Genomic DNA, 24,282 nt, shown 5'->3' with positions numbered 1-24,282 from the left:
TGTTTGCAAACCAAGTTAATGACAATGTTCTCACCCTATTTTGGCCAGTGGAAAGTGGCCCCAGGAAATTCCCTTTTACACTTGGGATGCACCTTTCACTTTAATGAGGTTCTCTTTAAATGGCTCAGTCCTTAGAGTCCAGGAAGTCAGTTTTAGGGTCTTACTTTCGTTTAATCCCAGGCTGTGGCAGAAGTAACCAGGAATCAGTAAGCAGCTGAGCTCTGGTACAGACCTTAGTGTGTGCATTGATGCTTTGAAGCTTTCAAATCAGCCTGCCTGCCCTTTCAAACTCCAGCTATAGCTGATGGAGCTCCAAGATATAAAGGCTTGAGTTTCACGTGCTTTGTTCTTTTCATAGCCATTGACTATTGATTAAGGCTCAGCCCTGCAGGTTAACTAACAAGTTATTTCCCCCCTGCACCGGAGCTGCATTCTCCTTCAGACCTGCAGCTACCTGGGTACAAACGGGCATCCTGGTATTCCCACATGCAGGATAATTCATACCCTATTGTTTTAAGGCTGCTGGAACTTTGTACTTGAGAAGGGAATGGGGGAGTCATGTAAGGAAGTAGAAGGGGGGAGGAGGAAAAAAGGTGCAAAGCTAATGGCTAATGGGGGTGGGGTTCACTTCAGTTCCCTGTTTTCCACCCCTCTTCAGTCACTCTTTCCCTTTTACCCCAAGGTCTGAGCATTGGGACTAATGGTGATGATTAACTAAATGAAGTCGGTAACCTGGGCGACCATAGGGCTGGTTTTGTATTTCATGGGTACCGACCAGCCTGAGCCAAGCACATTAGTGAGGGCTGGGGAGGTGAGATGGGGCTTTTGGGGGGGTTCTGGTGGGTGGGTGGGTGTTCTTCGCACTTTGGTGTTTTACTTTGCATTGTGTGCCTTGATGTTTGACAACGGTAAGATCAACGCCACCTTCTTCCATGTCTCCCTCCTCCTCCTGTCCTTTTCATTCCTTCTCTTCCTGGCTTACCACTTGGGAATGATTCTATATATGACTAAAGCATGTTTTCCCCCTGTTTTTTGGCCTACCTGTAAAATGCTGCCTTGGGAAGCAGAGAGAAAGGAGGTGAAAGGAAGGATGTATGTCTCAATCTATCAGCTATATGCTACCAGCTTGGAGATTGGATTTTTTATGGTATATAACTTAGACTTGTCCTGTTTTCTGCCAGAGTAACTTAAAAGCATTTAATTGCTTCACTTAACGTGCTAGCACCTCACTCATATGGAGTGTTCTAACAGCAAGTGCCATCTTCTATGGATCCAGGAATTCTCAGGCCTGTCGTGGGCATGAATTGTGTATAGAACTGGTGATGGTATCATAAGCAACAAGCTGGATGGTCTGCACTTGGTTCTGGGGGGTTAAATACTAATAACTCATGTGCTTGTTATGTATTGAATAAGTCACACTCAAAGCAGACTCAATAAATGAGCTGAAATTGTGTATTAGTGCAATGGGAAATAAGCATCTGTATTTGCTGAACGAGACAGAATCAAACCTTTTAGCATTAAAAAAGCCAAAGCTCTGGCATTACTTTTGGGTGTGAAATGAGGATCCAGCTGCAAAATACGTGCATCAGCAGCGAGTGCTTCCATTTGACTTTGTCTCCACGCAGGCTGAGCTGGCTGATAGGACCCATTAGTCACTTGTGTAAGTGCTGTGCCTCTGGGGGGTCTGTGCTTTAGGGTTTGCTGTCTCCAGCATGGCCTTGGCTTGCAGGTGGCTCCGGTGTTGGTTGCAGTTTGGCTGTGGCTCGGGGTAACCTTCCTGGTTACTAAACGTGCCTCAGTTTGTCAAAGGCTTGGCAGCTCCTGTAGTAACAAAAAGGAACTATTAAAGTCCCTTCCACCCTGTGAGCAGTTGCACGGGTTCAGGTGAAGCTCAAACCCTGTTTCTCACCTACAGCATCACACATTAACCATTTAAGCTGATCTTCGTAAAATCATTTTCCTGACTCTTGTTAGTTGCTATTAAACCTTTAAAGGAGCAGCTTCTCCATTTTGAGGAGTCTGTTTTCAGGTCTCAGCTCTGCAATTGTAAGAGCTATATAAACTCTTAGATGCAGACGTATAATGTCCTAGCAGGGATCAAGGCTTGGTGTTGCCTTTTGCCTGCTGGTATCAGCACAAAATTGCCCTATTTTTGTAGGTAGTGCAAGTTTTCCTTAAGTTTATTAAGTATAATTCACTCTGCAACTTCTTTTATGTATATTTTATATACATTATATATATAATGTCTGTCCTGTTGTACTAATGGGCAAACAAATGAAATAGGCACAGCACTGTGCAGAAGATGCCACAAAAGCCCTTTCTCTTGTGCTGTGCTCTTCTATTGACAGCAGTGAGGCGCAGCAAGCAGATGGGTATTACTTTAATGGATTAGCTCTAAAGGAGCTCCAGGAAGAGCCCTGTGAAGGAGCTGGGCTTTTGGGGGAATTATTTCCCAGGTTTTAGGCTTTTATAATGTTATTTTTTTCTCTGTTTTCCCACAAAGCCATGGTTTGTATTGCCCAAGGATGATGGACAGGCCATGAGTGATACCAAGGTTTGAAAAGGAAAGTCAGCAGCCATTGTCAGGGTCAGTAATGATTAACACAACAACCAGGCACAGTGATTGTTCAGAACTGCATTCAGCAGCTCAGAACTCTGTGCCTTTGTGACTACTGTGGCATGGTACCGTTCCCCAGCTTAGATATGAAACCGGTGCAGAGGTAGGGGTTGGGTTGGTTTTGGGGTTGGTTTTGGGGTTGGTTTTTAACTCCGGATGCAGGTTCCTCTGACTGCCTTAATCTCCATGTATTCAGCTCTTATGCAAGTCAATACAGGACGAGGCCTTAAGAAGTGACTGTTGAAGCTTTGATGGGAAGTCAGTGTAGGACTGGGGTGCAGTTCATAGCATCCCAGACTGGTTTGGGTTGGAAAGGACCTTAAAGCTCATCCAGCTCCAACCTCTTCCACTAGAGCAGCTTGCTCCAAGGCCCACCCAACCTGGCCTTGAACAACCTGATCCATTTGTGGTTTTAACTCAATTGGAAGCAGAGCTTGACCTCTGCTGTGCTAACCTGCAATACACAGAACACCAGCAGAGTCCGTATTTTCACTGGGAACAGATTTGGAGGTCACAGCAAAGAACAGAGTCAATGGAAAGGCTTTGAGGAGCCCAGCCTGGGGCAGCTTTGATGCACAGGAATCATTTGAGTTCTCCCACTTCCACCAAGGGCAGCTATGGAGGAAGCACTGGGTGACTTGGCAGCTCTGCTCTAACTGCCAGTTGCATAATGATACAGTTATTGTCTTTTCACAGCAATACTCTGTGAGTCAGGTCCTGCTCTTGGCAGACAGCCCTGCTCTGCACTGGCCTGCATTAGTACTGTCTTTGGCTGGGGCAAGTGGAGCCTGAAGGTAACTGCCCAAAGCTCTTCATGCAGTCGTTCCATGTGAAGCGCTCTGATTTGTGCTGTATGCCCGCTGTAAGGGGGCCATCTTCATGTTCATGGCCATCTGCAGCGTCTGGGCAGAGCAGAATAAAGCAGAGGAGATGGTGCATTAAGACAAGGATTTGAATTAAAACCACCTTTTTTTCCCATTCCTATAAGGAAAACAGGAAATTGAATAACAGACTGAGGCCCTTCCCCTTTCCACAGTGAATTGAATCTAGACTGGCTCTTTCCCCCCACCCCTCTTTTGGCATGTGTGAAGGGAATGGATTGATCCCATTTCAGTTCTTTCAGAGCAGGTGCATTGGTAGACTTTTGTTTGAAGTTGCAAAAGGCAAGGTGAGGAATGAAGGAGCTTTAAATTCAGAGGCACAGCTGTGTGCCTGTCCAGGTAGCACTGCCTCAACACCGGACTGGGGTCACTGACAGACTGAGATCGACTCATGTTGTACTCGTGAGAAATGGCCATTGCCTCCTGTATGTACCTTGTGGTTTCCTTGCAGTGACCCCATCAAATGTACTCACCCCGTGGAAGAAAAGCAGCACCAGGAGAAGGAAGGGCACTTCCAGTGAGAGGCAGAGCTCAGTTTTGTGCTAATTTGACCTCAAAGGCTTTTCTCTATCAAGAAATGTGTCAAAGTCAGGAGGATGAAAGAGATCTTAAAGGAAAAGGGTCTCAAACCTTCCCCATTTCCTTGACTTTCCCTTATGCCCACACCTCCTACAGAAAGACCCAACCCTTTCCTATTGCAGTATCTGTCTATGTTAGGTGTTAACCCCTGGCGAGCAGGAGGGATTATGTGAGGTGGTTTGATAGTGCTCTCTTTGGTACATCCTGGACACAAAGAGGCGTCCTGTTGCCTCTCTTGCCTAGATTTGGATTTTCTACCCTTTAAGCATTAACTTGTGGCATTGCTGTATTTGGTTGTTTGGCTTGAACATGCATCCAGGGAAATTGGGTTCCAATTGTAACAAACTGGCTTAGGGAATGACCCAGGAGGGGCAGGATTGCTGCTGCCTCAGAGCAGTGATTTGTTAGCTTATAGTTCTTATATTCCTTATATTGCTAGGACAGTGGGGGTTTCATGCTGATAAAAGCAGATTTCACCTTCAGCTGATACTTTGCATCAGGCTGAAATATCCCTGCACCATTGGAAAAGAGCAGGATCATGCCAACTGTTCCTGTTGGGTTGGCTCCCTTTGGAACCATAGATTGGAAATTCAGTGGTGATTGCCTTGAATTCTCCTTATGGCATCTTTGAGATGTCAATTGTAGGAAGCACTGGCAAACTGTATCCACACAGCAGCTTCCACCTGCACCAAACGGAAGCACATGTAGCTGAGGGCAGAACTAGATTGCTAAATTCAACTATATGAGCCCAGGCTCACTCTAGAGTGATGGGATATGTTGTATTTTGGCACATATTCAATGGATTAAGGGTCATGAATGGGTTTTTGAAGTGGCTTACATGGAGCAGCATCCTTTGCTTGTAAGGCTGGAGTAACTCTGGGTTTGGCAGCTCTTGGGTCAATGTTCAAGCCAAGGAGCTTAAAAAGCCTTTTTGTCACTTGAGAGTGAAAGGGATAGCAAGGGTTCCAAGCGATGCCTGTTCTGAACCCCCCCAAACTATCTTCACAGGACCAGGAAACTCTCCCAAGAGGCAGGAGACCAGAATCCACACTGAAAGCCTTCCATTAAGCCTGTGATTCCACACTGTGGAATGGAGTTTGCTTCCCAGGGTCTAGGTTGGTTTGGTAGGAGACTGAGGTCTGACAATCCAGGCCCCTTTAGAAGTGTTCCTACCTCTGTTCCCAAAGGATTTAATGACAATGCAGCTGTTTGGCCTCTAGCAAACAAACAGGAAGGAGTCGTTCCTCAAGGACTGAAAGACATTGTTTGTGCCAGTTAAAACTGATGTGTCAGTACCAAAGGGACCCTAGCAGAGAATGTCCTGTTATGGCAGCTACTTAACTCTGGTTATTAAGTGAGATTTTGTATGATATGGTTCTAATACAACTGTGCAAACATCTATTTCTAATGCACCTGCCTTACTTAAAAAACACCTATGTGGATATATATATATATTTCTTATATGTGTATCTATATATATCCTATATATATGTATTTCCATTTGCAAAGAGCCACAACAGCCAGGAAAGGAAGGGTGGAAAATGCCACAAACCCTTTTGAAATCGAACTTAAAGCCACAGAATAAGAAAGGTTTGGCTCTTTCTGCTTCACTATTCTATCAATAGAGCAGCAAATTAAAAAGCTCATAAATCCCACCCTTGCAAGACACTAGAGCAGGCAAAAAGGGGTAAATTAGCCAGAACCTTAGCTTATTCTTTATGCTGTTGTAGTCAGCTGGCTGGTATTCCCTAAGTCATATGCAACTGAATATGTTTGCTCTAATTATAACTGAGCATCCTGGGATTTGTGTAAGCTGTGGTCACTCCAGCAACTTATTATTATCCATATTAAATGGGAACAGATCCGGTTGCTCTGCATCAGAACAGTTAAACACAGTCTGGGGGTTTATTGTTTGGAAAGCCTCTGTTCTACCTCCTTTTGTTTCAGCTGCAGCTATCACATCTAACATGCAGGGTGCTTTAAGACAAAGAGCTATTGTTTAATGCTCCTTCTTGTTGACTGACTTCATTCCATGTTATTGATGTAGGAAAGACACTTTCTGTTGGAACAGTCAAGTGGAGCATGGCTGTTTGCTGGCTGTCAGTGGGATTGAGGAGGTTCAGCTGTTACAGAAGCAAACCCCACATTTGCCAACAGCAGCTCACCTCCAGGATCTCTTTTTGCAGTGGTTTACTTGGCTCTTTGCAGATGGAGTGGGGAGCTCAAGCACAGATTTGCATCCAAATGCCATTGTTTGCATTACAAGGCTTAGGAAGGTGTCTGGGGTAGTCTCATAGAAGGGATAGATAACACAACTTCCTTCCTTCAGAATGGGATTCTCTTAAGTGACTCTTGAGGAGGTGTGGAGTAGTGTAGTGATGTGTAACCCATGTGAACTACCCACTAATGTACCTAACAATGGGACAGATGCAGGTATCTTAACCTGGGATGGGATTCTATTTGCAACAACGATTTACTTCTCATTTCACCACAGTTCGTTCTAGCTCTTTTTCACCTTGTTTTTCACCATCTTCACACTGAGTGCAGACCCGCTGGTCAAATGGCTCTTGTGCTGATGAGCATTTGGGAATGCCTTCTCCTTAGTGCAGTTCTGAAGCCATCAGTGCAAGCAGGAAGGGTATTTTCAGTCTTGTTGCTTTAGCAAATTAAACCAGGATTGAGTTCCTTTTCCTCAGGAATTCAACCCTTTCTGACCTGGAGTTATCTGGAACCAAACAAAACCTGCTCTTCTCCTCCTTTTAGCTGCACCCTTTGCATCCCTCAGTGTTTGCTGAGTTGGAGGCATTTTCTTGTTGTACCTTAATTAAACTGGGTTTGGTTCAGGAACTGGGCAGTTAAAGGAGATGGGTGGAGGGACTGAATGACAAGCACCATCCTGGAGCCATGGGGCTGGGGAAGGTTTAGCTCTCAGCAGTGTCTGCAAACAGATTTCCAATGGGATTCAGAACGCACTGGAAGGAATGTTTGTCAGGTCTTGTCTTTTCCAAGGGTATGAAATGTCAATGCAGAGTTTCTTTGTGGTGAGTGAATTGTAGTAATCCATGCAGCTGTTTAGAGGACCAAGTGTATTTGTTAATGTATAAAACACATGCAAAACTCTTGTGAACATTAAGAGGCTTCAAACGCTCTTAGCATTGGAATATTCATGGTTTCTTTGTAAGAACCATGCTCAGCAAGATCTTTGGCCTCCCCAAATAGAAATCTGATTAAAAGATGACTGAAGGAATCAGCAAATATGAATTGCCTAATAAAATATAGATAAAGCTTAAATGGTTGGAGGCACTGGAAGAAAGGTAAGAGCTATCTCCCTGAGTCCACAAACCTATGGTGCTGCCTGGATTTTGCACTTCCCCCAGCTTTAACCTGCAGCAGCAGCTAGGGCAGAAGGTTGGCCATAATTGCCCATGCCTCAAATAGCATTTACCAGTTCACAACCATGATTCACTAGGCATCAATATGAATAATACCACTCCTGGGTAAGTGACAGCTCTGAAGGTTTATGGGGAGGGGGAGGCTGGTGGGAAGAGGCAGGAATACATGACCTGTACAAGTATTTCTGGGATAACGCTAGAGAACATCCTTGTTTTCACCTCTCCCAGATGAAGAGCATTTGGCAATCACTGCAATCACAAACTACAGGTGGGATTCTCCCCTCACCCCTTCTTTTCTTTCCTACTCCACACAGGCTTTCTAGCTTGTGTTATCTCTGCTGTTTGTAGCCCATGACCCTGAGATGCCATTACCATCTTACTGGGCAGCATTGGATGTTTTCAGTGTTTCTAATACTGCCTGGTAATGATGATGATGGTGTTTCGTGTACAACGTGGAAAAGCTCAACAGCAAGTTTGGAAGCAGGTCAGTGGCCGAGAGAGAAACCAGGCAAACCTCCCCCCAAGCATAAGTAAATTGAATGTGAAATGCTTTGGGTTCTAGAATAAAGGGTAAAAGCCAACCAGAAGTAAATGTTGGCCTCATTCTAATGTTACAGCGAGCCTGTAAATAGAAAACTGCAGAATGTGGCACATGTTTGGATACTGCAGTGCTAGGATGTGTTCAGATGAGAATGCTTTGTAGGGGTGAGCTGAATGCAGGCACTCTGCTCCAAACACATTCTTTATCTTTCCTTTCAAACCATGGTAGCTTTGCAGAGAGTGAGAGCAAACAGGTATTGAAATGTAACACTTGAGTTTCCTTCATCATCATTGTCTCTCCAACTCATGAAGTTCTTGTCAGCTAAAGAGAACTCAAGAACCTGGCTGCCAAAATCAAACGCAGGGTTTGCTCTTTCAGCTTTGCTGCTGTAACTCACTCTGTCCCTTTCACAGCAGCTCCTCTGGAGTTCTCCAGTGGAATGTTCTCACAGCAAAGACATTCAGTTTAGATCTTTGAACTGTCATATAATGCATACACCTTTACTGTTATACAGATACAATTTTACATCTGTTTGTCACTTCTTGAGTGAGACTTAACTCCCATTCCCTTGGACTGTTTTCATTACTTTAGTGGCCTAATGATGCATTTTAAGCTATGATGGGCTTTGTTCTTATTCTATGAGATTTCTTGCCCTAAATCAACGATACTACTTAAAGTGACCTTGAAAGAACTAGCCCAGTCTAAAGGGACTTAGTGGAGGGGATAATGCTGTTTTATATGGTTTAGGGAGGCTTTTTATTCTTTACAGTGAATTAAAACAACACAGGAAGTTGTACTTCCCAGTTATCAGATGTGAAAGGTCTTGTAAAGAATGATTTATAACAGCTCTCACTGAGAAAGGGGATTATTGCTGGTTTTATCTGACACATGGCTTTAGGGGCAGGTGGTTCAGTGTACCTGGCAGGTGTGAAGCAGCAAAAGGCACCAGCAGCATCCTCCTGTCATCCCCCCTTGCCCTGAGCTCTCTTACTGATCTATGGGGTGCTGGGGTTTTAATTACTTGCACTGAGAATGTTGGTTGTTTCCTTGAACCCTCTTCTGAAGCATCAGCTGAATGATTCACTGAGTGGAGCGTGGATGAAATGTACTCCTTTGTCATTTACTTTGATAGAAAGGTTGTATATTTGCTGCGCTGGAGCCACAAAGCCTTGTGAGTACCTTATAGCTATATTAAATATTACATGCACTATAGCATTACCTACATGTTATAGCTCAGATCAGAGCTCTCTTAAGCTGTCAAAAATTGAAAGGCCATTACTACCCTGAGAGATAAGACTCACACTAAGGGGCGAGGAAAGGAAGACCAAGGAAATGCTGCTGCCTTCTTCCTGGGTGATGCAGCAGGTCGGTTATCTCCAGTCCTCAGAGTAACAACAGCCCCACTTAGAACAGCACAGAGCTCTTACCAAGGGAACCGCTCCAGGGTGAGCAGCCTGAGCTATGATTTCTACCTTCTGTTGCATGAGGTGCTCCAGCAAACTTCCCCTTCTTCTGAAAAGCACAAACCAAAGCAGACAGATACCTTATCATCGTTATCATTAGCATTCACTGTGCTTAATTACATTACTAATAACTACACCAAAGTCTCCTGCCACTGTCACTTTTATTTAAGACTCAAATTTGTTTGCATCCCTGCAACTGAAGCCAATACAATAAAGGATTTGTTGTAAAAGCAGCTGTGTTTAATGCTAGGCCACCTCTGTCCCTTTTCTGTGCCCTCCTCAGTACTGTTTTCTTTATTGACCGGCTTTCAGTATGTCTTTTCAAGTGATTAATAAGACCTGAATTAGTATGGTTGTGAGTCAAAAGGGAGGAGGGAGTGAGGAAGCCAAGAAACAAACCGCAAGCAATCTTACTGGTGTTAAATCCTGTTGAAGGAGAACTTAACCTTTTGTTTCCATTTTAGATCTTTATTAAACCAACTTTTTCTACTATCTTTGTAGAAATGCACCATGATTTTGAACCTATCCTTTAATACAGAATGTCTTCCTTCTGCCCACCACCTATTTCCCCACCCAAGGATATAGGGCAATCCTCCTCAAGCCATTTCTATTAGTTATTATGGAACACTGACAGCCTGAAGAATATGGACTCATTAATAGCTGCTTCATTTCTCCAGCTGCTGGACAGACTATGGTCCTCTGTGGGCATCTTACTAGACAGTGCTGGATTTTCTGGATCTACTCTAACACTGTCTGGTAACGATGTTTAAAGGGTGAACCAAACACCACCATGCATCAGGAGGAGCTCTCAAAGACATTGTACCACAATGTAGGCCAAAGTGGAACACTTGGACAAGAGGGTAAGGATGATGGCTATCACGTTAACAGGTATTTTTAGATGTAGTAAATGGCTATAATCATAAATACATTGCTGGAAACCACTCTGGTGGATGCTGAGCCTTGATGTTGCTGTGAAGGAGGTGAGACAGGCCATGTCTAACATACAAAGGGTGTATCTCCTCAGAGGCACAGGCAAGCTTTCTCCTCCCCTCACAGTGGTTAGAGCTGTGATGCAGCCACATGGCACAGCCCTTGCCCAGGAGGCTGAAGGATTTACTTGCCATGCTTGGCTGTGAAAGGTGGTTAGGGCAAGATGCTGGTTGTAAAGGTCACTCTTCCCAATTACACTTCAATTACACCTCCATGGTTGAATGGCCTATGAACTTCCAACCTTATAACACACCCCATCATAGGCAGTGCTTGCAGCCCATGGAACAGGTGGGTTAATCACTCCCATCATTCCATTAAGAAACAAAGGAATGTAACCAAGGCAAGGAACAACTACTGAGTGCTGACTCTGCCCTATTTACCAAGCAGAGAACAAGAGCTGCTGCTGCCTCACTCTGTGTAGCAACTCAGATAGAAGTACACCACTACACTGAGCTTGAGAATGGATTAGGTTTGGATGAGAAGCCAGGCCTCCTTAAGGAATAAGTACACTCAGATGACCTAGAGGTCAGATTTAAACAAGTTTCCTGGCATGACATAGGAACAAGTGCTTGAGGAGACCTTTCCTTACTGTAAGAGTATTATCTTAGTGACCTAGAACATTGTGTTTGAGCCAGAAAGTCCAGCTCCATCTGCTTCAGTAAAAAAGCATTGCAAATGTTAACATTGCTGTATTAAAGCTCTGTCTCTGCAAGCAGATCCTGGGATCACTCAACTAAGCAGGTATTTGCATGCCAAATCTGGGGACTAAATTAGGTGCAAGTCTTGCCCTCCTCTAGTGATGTTTTCATGCCTCCTGCCTGAACTACACAGACATGTTCAGTGGCAGCTTTTGCTTACCCTGCAGGTCCTCCCTAGTCCTTGACAAATTAATCCAGGTCAGTACTTCTTTACTTTGCAGACAACCTGTAGAGGATGCGAATTCGTGTCAGAAGTCATTAGCAGTTCACTTTACAAGCTGAGATTCAGCCTTACACAAGGAGCATCCATACTACCTGCACTTCTGAAAGATTCTTGGGATGGGGCACAGCCCTTGTACTGATGCTTCAGTCTTGTCCCCATTGGTTTTCAGCTCCTTCCTCTGAGAGATACAAGACAATGTTACACATGCACTCTGACCACAAACTCCTCTTTAAATATATTCCAAGTATTGATTTGTGTTTGAAGCACAGCACCAAAACATCCTCCTCATCCTCAACTGAGTGTTAATCCCCTTCCTCACTCCAAAACAGAACTGGGATAGAAACACAGTGGTACCCAAGCAAATTCTGCATTCTCTGCCTTTGCCACTGGAAATCTCTCTGTGTTTTTCCAATTCCTTGCAGCAAGCTGGGCGTTTCCTTCCCAAAACTACCAGGTAATACAGGAAGAGTGGAAAAACCAAACTGATTTGTGTATAACTTCACCCTGTTGCCACTACAATGTGAACAGCTTGAAAGGCGCTGACTATGCCTGCTTTAACTCCACGGGCTGACTCACTGGAACAAGCTCAGTTTTGTGCTCGCCCTTGCAGGTTGTAATTCCCAGGGCAAGAGAAGGAAGCAGCAGAAGAGGCTCTCTGGTGATTAGCCTCTGTGTTAATGAGTAACTGGCTCACAGCAGATTGAGGAAATAGTGTGAAATTTGAGTGACTCTGCAAATTGGCTTTTAACAAGCATTGCAGCAAGATGGATTGGAGTGCACACCTACCTCCCAGCTCTTCTTAGCACAAAGTGTGGGTCCTAAGCTTGGATGGAGCTGAGTAAATAAATGTATAACTAACAAACAGCTCTAATGGGGCATCCAGGGCAGGGAGAGGAATGTGGCCTTAAAAACAAAGAAACAGAGACCAGGGAAATCCCTCTGCCCACCCCTATAGTGATGTATGCTTAGGAAAGTGTCCCTTCAATCCTGCCTCAGACAGAGACAGTCATGAGAGCCAGGGGCAACCCAGAAAAAATCCCCTTCTGCCTCCATATCTTTCCCTCCCCTTCTCCTGCTGATTTTCATCTCCCTTCAATTGGTTTCACAAGAGAGCAATTCCACAGGCAGGATTCTTGGGATGGCTTCAGAGCTGCCTGAGGCCTGGGCTGCATCAGATTCATTCTAAAGCAGTTGTCTCACTGAGGGGATTTTTACCATGGGTGAGGGCACATTGTTTAGCTGACACCCATGTGCATCCACAGTCCTGCTGTGCTGCTGCTGATGGAGCTGCTCCAGGCATGGGCACGGTGAGCAATTTCACAGCCAGATGGATGCAGTGGCCAGAGCTGTTGGTGAGTTCTGTACAATCCTTTTCAACTCCTATAGCAGTGAACTGGAAATAGTTGTGTTTTATAATGGTACTGCTTCATAATCAAGCAAGTTAAATATTTACTGGTTATAGCTTTGTCTAAGGGAAAGGCCCTCAACCTTTCCCTGCCCTGTCTTTTTAGTCCTGGATTTAATGGTGGAGTTTTCCTTCAGCCTGAGTGAGTGCCTGCTGATTGCTGTCTTACCAGGCAAAGTTAGATCTAGCTATCTGTGTCTAATACTGTCTGGTAATGCCGTCAATCGCATCGGCAAAAAGCTTCGTCTTGACCCAGAGGTGGAGAGGAAAGCTTGCCTTGATCAGAAGAATGGATGAAGCCTGATGTCTGGGCCTTCCCACTGGAGTTTCAGCTTATGCTGAAGGCTTATTCAACTGCACTGTCTTGTTCACACCCAAGTATGGACTGTAATGCCTGCAGAAGTATAAAGAGACATGAAGAAAGTCAAGAGAGTATCAGCTTGTAGGTAGGTCAAGATATGTTTTCTGAGCTCCTGTATGCCAGCAACCTTTGGATCTATTGTCAAACTGGCCTAAAATGTGATGGGTGCAGGCACAGCCACCTCAGCTCTCAGTTTAAATAGCTGCTTCTGCTTGGAAATGATGTATTAAATGAGCAAAACTCAGCAATAGCTCATTGCACCCTGTAAATAAAGTCTGCTTTATTCTTACGCTGACAGAAAAGTACTTCTAAAGGTACCTTACAAAATACAGGGGTTTGCAAAGCCCTCACTTCAGCAGATCTTCTATTTGAGATGTGATTAGTCAAATCACACAATAAGAAAGGTGCTCTGATTCCCTACACATGGCTTTCAGCTTTTATCCTTCCCCTATGGAGAAGCAGCAATAGCTTATGCCAGTTGTTTGATTCCTTAGTACAGCACCCTTAGTTGTGCAGTGTAAGAGCAATGAGAGGGAGCAGCACCATAGAATGTATTCCTGACCTCAACTGCTGAGCATCCTGTGCCGCAAGGCATGAGAATTGAGACAGCAAAGTTCTCTCCATTGAGTCTCACTGAACTGCCAGGAATTTCCCAGCTAGGAAATGGCCCTGCTCAGATGATGAAGATGCTGTGAATGTCCTGGTTAAAGTGACTCATGCTGGCAAGTCTCACTCTGCAGGGTACAAATTGAATACCTTTGCATAGTACAATTACTGTATGGAAACCTGTTACCTCTTTTGGTACACAGCAGTGTTTCACCAAGGTATTAGTGCACTACGATTTATACTTTTACCTGTGCTATCCCTGAACTTCAGCTGTTGGATTCCTTGGCTTTCTTTCCTCCATAAGCCTTTCTTGGTCCAACACTTACTTACCCTTTGGATTTCACAGAAGCTACAGCCTCTTACTGGAAGCCTCCCTGTTTCTATTCCTGTCTTCATAAAGATGCTCAGGATGACGTTCAAGGGTGGGTTTGAGTTATGGTGTTTCCTGAAATGAAACAAATTTGACCTTTCAGCAACACTCCCCCCTTTCCTAATTACCTTGAAATGAAGTGGAAACAAGAACTCCACGTCTTTCACCACAATGTGTTCTTGGGTCTATTGGTAATAAACCAAACCCCATGAGGTGCCCAAGCAGTCGGTTCTGAAGGGCAGGTATGCACAAAACACCCTCAGAGAAGGCACAGGGGTGAAGATGTGACTGCAGTCCCTAAGTGCTGTGCTCACAGATCCTGGTACCAGGAGCTTGCTCTAATTGTTCTGATTAATATTCTACTGTCACTGCCTTTATCACTAGAACCCACCCATGGATAAACACATCCATAAAGACTGGTTTCTTTGGATATTGTAGAGATACATTTTTATATCTTACCTGCTATTTAATGGGCTGTTTCACTACCTTAGAGCTTCTGTTACTCATTTTAGGCATTTTAGTTGTATATTTAATAAACTATGGCTCTTAACCCAGCTCTGAGTTGAATTTCTTTCGAAGCAATACAGATTTCTGTGCATTTAAACCAGGAAAACTCCTTCCCCAATGCTTGAATTCAGTCGAACAATTCCTGCCTAAGAGCAGTAACTGCTTCTCAGTACAGCTCTGTATGAGATACAAGCTGGCTCCTTAGAGTGTTCTCAACTGCTTTGGGTGTAATCTGGCACTGATACAGTTGTGTGCCTCTAATTTATGACCAGCTATAACGGGTCACACCTCTGTGAAGCTGGATGGGGGTTTGAGGCAATGCAGATGAAACATTGCCTTCTCCTCACCCCACTCATCAAGTCCCAGCCAGCCACATGAGACTGAAACCACCCCAGCAGTGTTTCAGCAAGTTATACACTGAAATAGCCTTGATTTCCAAACAAAGGGTAGAATTTCTCAATGAGAAACCCCTTTATCCAGACAAAATGGTGCTGACACACCATTTAGCCAGGAGCTAATGTGTCTCACAGAACACAAGCATTAAACTGCGCATATATATATATATATATGTATTTGTGAAGACTACAGATCATAAGAGGGTGTGTATATATAGATATATAACTATATATATATATAAAAATGCATATAGTTATACTTAATGTTACTTGTCCTCCTGATCTGCAGTCTGGACTAAGCCAAGGAGACTTGACTTCAACACCCTCTTATGATCCTTGAACTAGGAAGTCAGACCCACCTGCACAAAGGGGGAGAGATCCTAATCCAAATCCCCCTCTGAAGAGAGCAGTGGGAAAGCAAGAACACCTACTTGATCAACCCCACTTTTTCTCTGACTGACAAGGGGACACCGTGGGTAGGTTATCTGAGCTGAGCAGCAAACAGAAAGCTGTACTGCTGTCGGAATCGCTTGGGCTCAGACAAGGTGCAAACTGAAGCAATCTGTTTCCTCCCAGCACAATTGCATCTTGCCTTGTTGATAAAGGACTTATCACAAGAGCAAGGCAAGTAGGAACCTTCCACCTAGCTGTAGTATCTTCAGCAACACTCAAAGGGCTTCAGAAACTCTGAACAGAGCCCCTAATACCAGATGGTTTCTAGGCACAGGCACAACTTTTAAATCCCAGCTTTCAGTCTCGGTTCCCTAGCAGATTTGGGGGCTTTTTAGTAACAAAACTTTGTAAGCAGATTATTATATTGAGGACAAAAAAAAAAAAATGGACAGATTTCCCTTTTATTTACCTTAAAATGCTTTGGTACTGAGAATTCTGAAAAGTAGGGACAAAAACTGGATTCAAGGCATTTTTTTCAGCCTTATTTGTTCCTCCAAACCCCTAAAGCCCTTATTTCAACATGCTTAAGGTGAGCATAGGTTCTCCTGAAGTTAAATATCCTCTTACCATCCTACAGCTTGTGCTATGGCATACAAAAACAGTTCCGAGGACTCTGGTGCATTAACACTTTATATACCAGTAGGTAAAACACTAAGTACATTCTACACCATCAGGCCACAGCCCATTGTGCCTTTACACAATAAAACCCAGCATCAGAGCAGGGACAGCATTGTACCAACCACAGCCCTTCCTCTTCTTTGCTTGCCTCTCATGTAAGTATTACTGATGCTTCCTACTGCTGCGTATGAGCAGTAGGAAGAGTTCAGAACTGGCTTTGTTTGCTATCATAATGCCCTAGAGCGATGCCAGCTGCAGAAGCAAATAACCAGGAGACTTTGTTGTAGACTCCAAGTATTCAGACTTCTTATTTGGCTTTATGCTTACTAACATTAACATTTAACATAATGGCATAGCAATGTATAGGTTGAGCACATCCTTTCCTGTTTCTAACAGGGAACTGAGCAAAGACAAAGCATTTGGTTTTCCCAGGATTTTCGTAGGAATCTAAACATTTAGGGGGAAAGACCCAACCTGAACCCTCTTAAATACTTTATTAGGCATCATGAAGCAGTAGGAACTCCAGTGTGTTAAAGGCGCTTCATATCTCCTTTAAGTAAGATGAAAGCACAATCAGTAGCAAGGACTGTTCTCAGTATGGTATGGATGTTCTTTACATCTTCAGAGTATCATCAGCCTTATAAGTAGTGTAGAGGCTATTTATACACATGGGTGGTAGGGAAGAGAAATGCAATACCCAGCCCCCTTAAGAAGTTCTTATTCCTTTGTCAGTTTATTTTAGGCAAGGAAAGGTGGAGTCAGCTTCCAAAGCAGTAAATTTAATAAGCACCTCCTGGCCCAACTGTTAAACCTAAACTGACTCAAGAACAAAGTTCAAGACTACAGAAACTACGCACACGTAATTCAACTGTCTTACTCAACAGAAGCAGACTGAAGTATTAAAGAAGCTGCTCAATGAACAATACATCCTCTATTAAACTATCCCCCTTTTTCAAGGCTATAGCAGGTTTCTTCCCAGTTGTTGTGAACTTGCTTTAAAAGCGCATGGAATTCAAACTACTTCCAGGTTCAGGTGAGTGGATTGGTGCTCATGATGCTGCTCTGGGATGGCACAGAGCAAGCAGAGGGCTCAGGAGGATATATGTGCGTGTGTATGTGTGTATAGATATAGATCAAGCACGATGATATATATATATGTATTATATATATAGGATACATCAAGCACGATGACTCCTTGGGCAGGTTCTGCTCAACCAGTTACCTTCTGCCACTGTAAACTCACTTCTAAACAGTTTTACAGCCACAGGACTTAAGGAGGGATGGGAATGACCAAGATGATCCAATATTTGGTTAAGATTCCATTTAAATGTTGGTGTCCAAATGCAAATCACTGAACAGGCTGCATTAAGCCCTTCCCTCAGTCCCTGCAGGTGGGAGCCAAAGCCAGGGAGAGACTAAGTAAACACGAAGAGAAACAACCTCATCTGGATTGCTAATTCTATTTGCATACCAAACACCACTTTAAACAAAGCCATCTGGATTTCTGTGGGCAAACCTATCTCATTATTCCCTATCTGCTACTTGATGGCTGTGAGCCTTTCAGTGAATGCATGCAGAGTGAGAGAAAAAGCCTTGAGTGCCACTGAATAAAGGGAAACCCAAAACAAAACTAGGGTGGGTTAGTAACATGCAGCTCTTTCATTGCTTACTTGCCTTTGGTCTCTATCTCCCTTAGAACATGTCCTAAAATCAGGGCTTTTTTAGAGCTGTTGGGAAAAAAGGAACTAACTATAAATATACCTTAAAACATAACAAGCAGGAAGAGTCAGAGGTAACAGTGTTTGTGTGCTGAACAAAGTGAATTAGACACAGCCTGCATTTAAGGCCTTTTTTCTTTGTTTTTAACTGGATTTCTTCCATAGCTGAAACTCAGAAGTTTTAGGCATGACTACACTGAACTGAGAGGTCTCCTATTCCCTGCTCTATCCAATTTTCCCACCCTTTGTCTGGATATAAGGGTACGAGGGGAGAAGGTTGTGTTTTGTATCATTTTGTTTGCAATATTACACTATCTCATCAGCTAAATAAATGGTAAGAGGTCCACACACACACCCTCCTCTTGTGTCCCCCTTGCTGCCTCCTTATGTATCCCTATGGCAGCATCCATGAGCCCACACTCTGCAACAGAGCAGGAAAATAAAGCAGACTGGGAAAAACACCTGTTGCTCCCTAACACACACCTTTCCTCCAGGAAGAGAAGGAGCCATCACACTGTGTTGAAGGAAGAGGCTGGGCACAGAAAGGGAGCAATCTGCATCCCTTATTTCTGTTTTTAATGAGAATATCCCAAGCTTTTCCCTGTTTATACCTCCAGTGGCTCTCTCTGATACAGTTACTAAATTCAGCTAGTTCTATTCATAGATAATATGGTCAAACCACTGCTGGTCCCAGAAAAACTTACTTGTTTTGATGAGTAAATGCTATAGGTTCAACCTGATAGATCAACTGGGATTCTAACTGTCTGTATGTGAACAGTGTTACCTGTTTATACTGCAAGGTGCACTTCTCTGCAGAAACACTGTACATGAGATCCTGTTTCTGTGGAAATGAAACAGCGTTAATCACTCCTTCAGTACTGTAACAGTCAATAAGCGAGGCCATTTGAGGCCAGAGCTGTAGTTGTCACACACCCAATGATACCTAACCAGCCCTTCAGGCTGTTCTCATAAACCTGATAAATCAAAGACAAGCTCATCAGCCATTGAGCTATGCTGTTGTTCACAGCAGACTGTACCTCTTCAGTAAGGGACAGGTATCTGGTAGAGGCAGCTGATGGAAACAGAAGATCATAGAATCCCAGACTGTTTGGGTTGAAGGGACCTTAAAGCTCATCCAGTTCCAACCCCCTGCCATGGGCGGGGACACCTTCCACTAGAGCAGGTTGCTCCAAGCCCCATCCAACCTGGCCTTGAACACTGCCAGAAAGATACCTCTGTCAGCACAAAGCCACCAGGACATTGAATGTATCTCAATCTGCATATAGCTCACTAATGTAAAGCTGTTTCCTAAGTGAGCAGCCCACCTCTGCTCCAAAATCACAATGACCTTCTAGTGGTTTTTAGTGCTGGGATGAAGCAAGAGTCTCCTCAGCCTGGACTACAGCATCCATTTGTGTCGCAAGGCATTAGATGCTGAGTGTCTCAAAAGAGAAGCCAAGCTCTGGAGCACTACAAGGGACAGTTCCCTCAAGTCCAGGGAAGCAGTGTGAACAGTTTGCAAATGACTGGCTATGCCACATAAATGGTTAAGCTCTCCACAAGGATAAAGTAAAAACAGCGAGCGGCACGCCTCTGTGGGATGGGCTTTGTGGCTTATGCAAAACCTGATTGACAACACACATGAATACCTGGCCCCATCTGACACTGTGAAGCAACTGCTTTTCTGAACTGCAACACACTGCCAGCAACTCCCAGCAACAGATGGGGCCCTCTCAGGGATCGAGGAGCTCACAAAGTACAGAAAGAAAGAGCTGGAACAACACATAGCCTGTCACAATCCCATTGCTGTAAAACTCACCATAACCATTGGCATAGTTTCCCCTTGGGCTACTGGGCTAGTAGCTTTCATCTGAAATTCATTTCCAAGAGCATCTGGGCATCCCTCTCACCTTCCCAAGGAGGGCAGGAGGAGGGAGCCTCCTGCCTTCTCTGGCATCACTTCACAGTGCGGGAGGCATCCAAGAGACAGGCCCGGACTTGAGCGGTGGTAGATTCTGAAAGGAACCAAAGACACTTCGAAAAGAGGGCACATGCCTGGTTAGCCCGACTGGTACAGCAATGAGCAATGTGTTTAGTCTCAGGAAAAGCCCTGCCAAGGAATGGGTTGTACTTAGAAAGCTTTTGAGAGGCTCCCAGTGTGGTACATGAAATGAAACGCCTGAAGAAAATTCCACAGTGAATAAAAGAACACTGAAAATCATCTAGGGAGGCAAAGGTACACAGCTGAGCACAAAGAGGGCTGGCTCTGGGTCTGTAGTAGCTCTCAGCCCTGGTAGATTGGCTCTCTACTGGTAGCACTGACAGCATCCCTGCGTTTTAGGGAAGGTCACTGTGGTTATTCCATCTTGACCACAATATACTTAAAGTGACCAAAAGCAAATGTGAGGGAGACTTTGCACAGTGGGGTGACTGTTGCAACAACAGGCAGGAGCAACACCTTGGCAGTAGTTTATCTTTAAAACCAAACAACCACTTCTGCATTCACCACTACTACTCCTGCTCATTTCCTATGAATTCTGGAAGTCAGCTACCCAGGTAGGAAACTGAAGCCAGTGAATTCACATGTGATTTGGTGCCCTGTGAGCAAAATCAGAACTTGGCCCTTGTCACTTACACCTGCTGCTTTCATGTTTTAAATATATATTTATCATAGAACATCATTTGGAAGAGACCTCAACATTCCTAGGCAAAGCCAGACCTAGTCTAGGTATCTCAGTACCTAAAATTCTTGCTCTGGATCCAGTTTTAAAGACATCACACACACACACACACACACACATATATATGTATCTCTGTCTGTGGCAGTGAGCTGCTGAAGTTATTCATTAGATGTTTCACTGATGCAAGGATGAGCTACAGAATCCTAGAATCTTCCAGATGCCCCAGGTAATGCACGCCCTTGTCTAAGGGAGTTACACACTTGTCTCTTAGCTGCCAAAACAGCCTTAGCATCCATCTCCCTGTGCCCCTGTGATGACAAGCAGTCTTGGTTTCTGTTCTTGAGCTTAAGAGTATTTGCAGCTCATGAGCATTGGCCCAGACCTCTGGCAGTAATTCACCATTGCTGCCCTACGAGCTCATGTACCTGTAGCAGTGAATTTCATCCCTTATGATTCCACTGCAGCTTCTCAGTTCTGCAACTGCTCCCTCCAGTTTCTGAGTTACTGCCTTGTGCTGTTTTCTGGTTTTCCCCCTGGCCCAACCTAACATGGACAAAGCAAACAAATGGTCAAAGGCTGATCTTTTATTTCTTGGTCTCCATCATGTGGCACAAGCTGTGCTAAAAGAAAGCTCAGAACTGTTTCATAGCAATGTCAGTAAGACCCTGGGCTTCCAGACACTGATTTTGTCAAGGCTGTAACTGTGTCTGAACGCTGGGAATGCTGCAAGCTAGGACAGTTAGAATTGCTCTGTTGTGAACACTGGGATGCTGTGTTAGTTTGCAATGGGCTCAGCCTTGATGCAGAGCAGAAAGCAGATGTGGTAGAGTTCTGTGGGCCCGAAAGCAAAGAACCATTCCTCCTGCCTGCAACATTCCAGCCTTTGTTAGTGTGAAACAAATATTAACAGGTCTTGCGCACAGCTCAGAGTCACCCCTTTCCCACAGCCACCTAACAGAGGTTCTGCATCATTAAGAGCTTCAAACACTCTGCACTCAGCAAAGCACACTTCTCTTACTGTAAATGGTCCTCTGCTTTGTTCTTCACAAAGCCATCATCTGCTGCATGAGACAACTTGGAGAGAAGGGGGTTTCAGTGCTCTTGAGAAAGCTCAGCACTTCATGTGCCTCTTGCAGCAATGCACCTGCAGCAGCAGGGCCACCTGAGGCATGGCCAACTGAGGATTAAATCACCTGAAAAATATGCAAAGGGCTCCTCATGGTGCACACAAAGAACCTGGAAAGCCTTTGGTCAAACCTGGGAACCAGGACTGGTCAGAGGATCCACCTTGGATGCTGTTTCAAGAGCAGGGCATTTCCCTACCTAAATGGGAAAAGCAGCAGAACAGGAGGGGAGGGAAGGAGTTCAAACAACAGGAAAGCAATTTTAGAAACAGCACAATAAAACAAAGGGAAAGGCAGCGAGGGAGTAGGACACTTTAACAACAGCTCTTTCACGTATTTTCCCTTTTCCTCAGTACAGTAAGGTCCTGGCTGCAAGTCCTGACCCACCAGAAAGAAGCAGAGCATGGCATGACACACAGTTCAGCTCTGCCCCAGCTTCTGCCCACAGTTCACCTCTGCCTCCTCAGCAATAACCTTCTCCCCCTACCTCCAACGCAATGAAGCCACCCCTCCTCCAGCTTAGTGTCCTGCAGCCTCCAGTGCTCTGCTGAAGCTCTGTTTGATGTCAGGGATGAGACACAAGGGTGGACTGGCCTCAAGTCTGATCTCCATGACAAACTCCTGTGTTCCTGCTGATGGAAGACAGACTGCTAACGAGGTATGAAGAGGCGAAGAGAGTTCACCTGCAAGTGTGGAGGTGTAAATTGGGATTTAGCTGATCTCAGCTGCTCTGCTGTCCTGTTGTGGTACAAGAAACACCTGGGGGAAGGGGATGGGTCAGTCTCTTTGTAATACATAGGGTTTCTGTGACAGATTACACGAAATGGGCTCATGTGCTGAACCTCCCACAGGTGTTGGGGGCTTTTAGTAGCCTTGGTACAAAACCATGACAGTAACCAGCCAAAACCCTTGGATTTCATGTTTGAATCCAGTGGGTTCTCCTAACTGCACAGCTTTGTGTCAGAATTGGGGCTTAATAATAAATTTCCACATGTCAATGGCCTGCTGTGCAGGGGGAGGCAAGGCCAGACTAATAAGCTTCTCTGGGAAAGCTGCTATACGTTGCACTGCTTCCTATTGTTTCCCTGTGGTACTGAAATAAAACCTACACACACCACAATCAAGCTGCAGCTCAGTTCTGGATGGGGACCACACAGTTCACTGCTGGGAGGCCCAAGCATGTTTTGTTTAACAAACATATCCAATAATTATCTGTTCTTGTCCACAACATGTAAAAACTGGGGTTTTCCATTGTACAGGTGAGAAAACTGAAGTCTAGACAAGTTTTCCTGTCTCTCACAGTGGCTTTCTTGCAGGGCCAAGGGGAGATGACGCTTTCTGACCCCTACAACCCTGCTGCACACTCAAGAACATCATAGAATAGTCCAAGTTAGAAGGAACCTCATTCAGTTCTAACCCCCTGCAATGAGCAGGGATATCTTCATCTATATCAGTTTGCTCAGAACCACATCCAACCTAGCCTTGAATGTGTCCAGGGATGGTGCATCCACCACCTCTCTGGGCAACCTGTGCCAATGTTTCGGCACCCTCCTTGTATAAAATAGCATGCACAGTCTTTCCACGCTACCTCCACAAGGCAGGTTTATCCCTCCTAGATTGTGCTGTGACCTCCTGTAAGAAACACTGCTCCCATTGGAAAACAGCAATGGCAAGCTAGGAAAAACCTGCTTGGAACTGACCTCCAGAGATACTTTGAGAATTAGTTTATATAAGGGTGGGAGCAGCCTCCAAACTTGATTAAAACATTGTTCTCTGACAGACATGTTGTTCTGCCCCTCCAGTTAGCTGTGGGAAAGGGCACTGGGAGCACACACACCACCAGCACATGAGTCACCGCTCAAAAATCCTCCAGTGAAAGAGATTGTCCAGATAGTGCTGCTCTCTCATGAGAGGGCTGGAGCTGGTATCCAGGCCCCTGTGGTGCTAATCGCAGCCCTGAGTGCTGGGTTTGGCTCAGTGGCTTTGGGATGGAACAGTGCTGCTCACCTGAACTCTGGGATCATCAGAAGCAGGAGCTGCTAAAGCATCTCGCATAAGCCACTGAAACTAGTTTTCATCCTCAACTTGCATCTATTCAGAGAGAGAAGCATTAAAATGCATTCCTGCAGTAAAGCTAAGATTGGTTTCCTCAGCAAGAAAACATTAGCACTTTTATGTAGCTCGCTTCCTTCCAGAGGATGGTTTGTGAAACCAATCTCTGCTTAAAAAACAGAGGGAATTCCAGACCCACTGAGACCTGCTGTCTCCCCTGCCTGCAGCATGTGTTCATGTGCGACATTAGTTTTCTATTCCATGCTTTTCCTGGCTGTTGAATAACAAGGCTCCATTGCTTGACTCAAGATTCTGCATAAGTAATGATGTAGAACATTATTTTTTGAAGGAATTTTCCATGGTTTAATATTTGACTTTTTACAGGGCTTTGTTTGATACAGTGCTCCTTGGATTTCATGAGCACCTTGAAAAAGAATTATAACCTTATTATTGCATCTTCTAGCAAGGAAATAGATGTCTTATATAAATCTTGATATATCTTATAGTCAAGGGACTAGTTTGTTATACTTGTATTTCATATGGATCCCGTAAGGCCTTCAGAAACATGAATGCAAAAGGGCTTTTCACATCAAAACATTCCAGCTTTA

General features: G+C 44.5%; 1 long non-coding RNA gene across 2 annotated transcripts; it reads right to left on the bottom strand.

The window, feature by feature from the left end:
* Positions 1-1,392: 1,392 nt before the first annotated feature.
* LOC136022697 (uncharacterized) lies at positions 1,393-22,228 on the bottom strand. Of its 2 annotated transcripts, XR_010616271.1 has the most exons (11): positions 22,110-22,228; positions 21,517-21,691; positions 20,924-21,041; positions 19,728-19,832; positions 18,602-18,658; positions 14,087-14,201; positions 13,066-13,183; positions 11,477-11,562; positions 11,322-11,387; positions 9,438-9,522; positions 1,393-3,519 (listed from the first exon to the last, which is right to left on the bottom strand). It is a non-coding gene; the product is annotated as an uncharacterized LOC136022697 (long non-coding RNA). The 2 variants fall into 2 exon arrangements; XR_010616270.1 differs by lacking the exon at positions 22,110-22,228 and having other exon boundaries at positions 21,517-21,784.
* Between the last annotated feature and the right edge of the window lie 2,054 nt (positions 22,229-24,282).

This window comes from Lathamus discolor, chromosome 16, assembly GCF_037157495.1.
Source record: "Lathamus discolor isolate bLatDis1 chromosome 16, bLatDis1.hap1, whole genome shotgun sequence".
Lineage (NCBI taxonomy): Eukaryota > Metazoa > Chordata > Aves > Psittaciformes > Psittacidae > Lathamus > Lathamus discolor.
The sequence above is the reverse complement of the archived record's forward strand: the minus strand, read 5'-3'. Positions and strand labels throughout refer to the sequence as shown.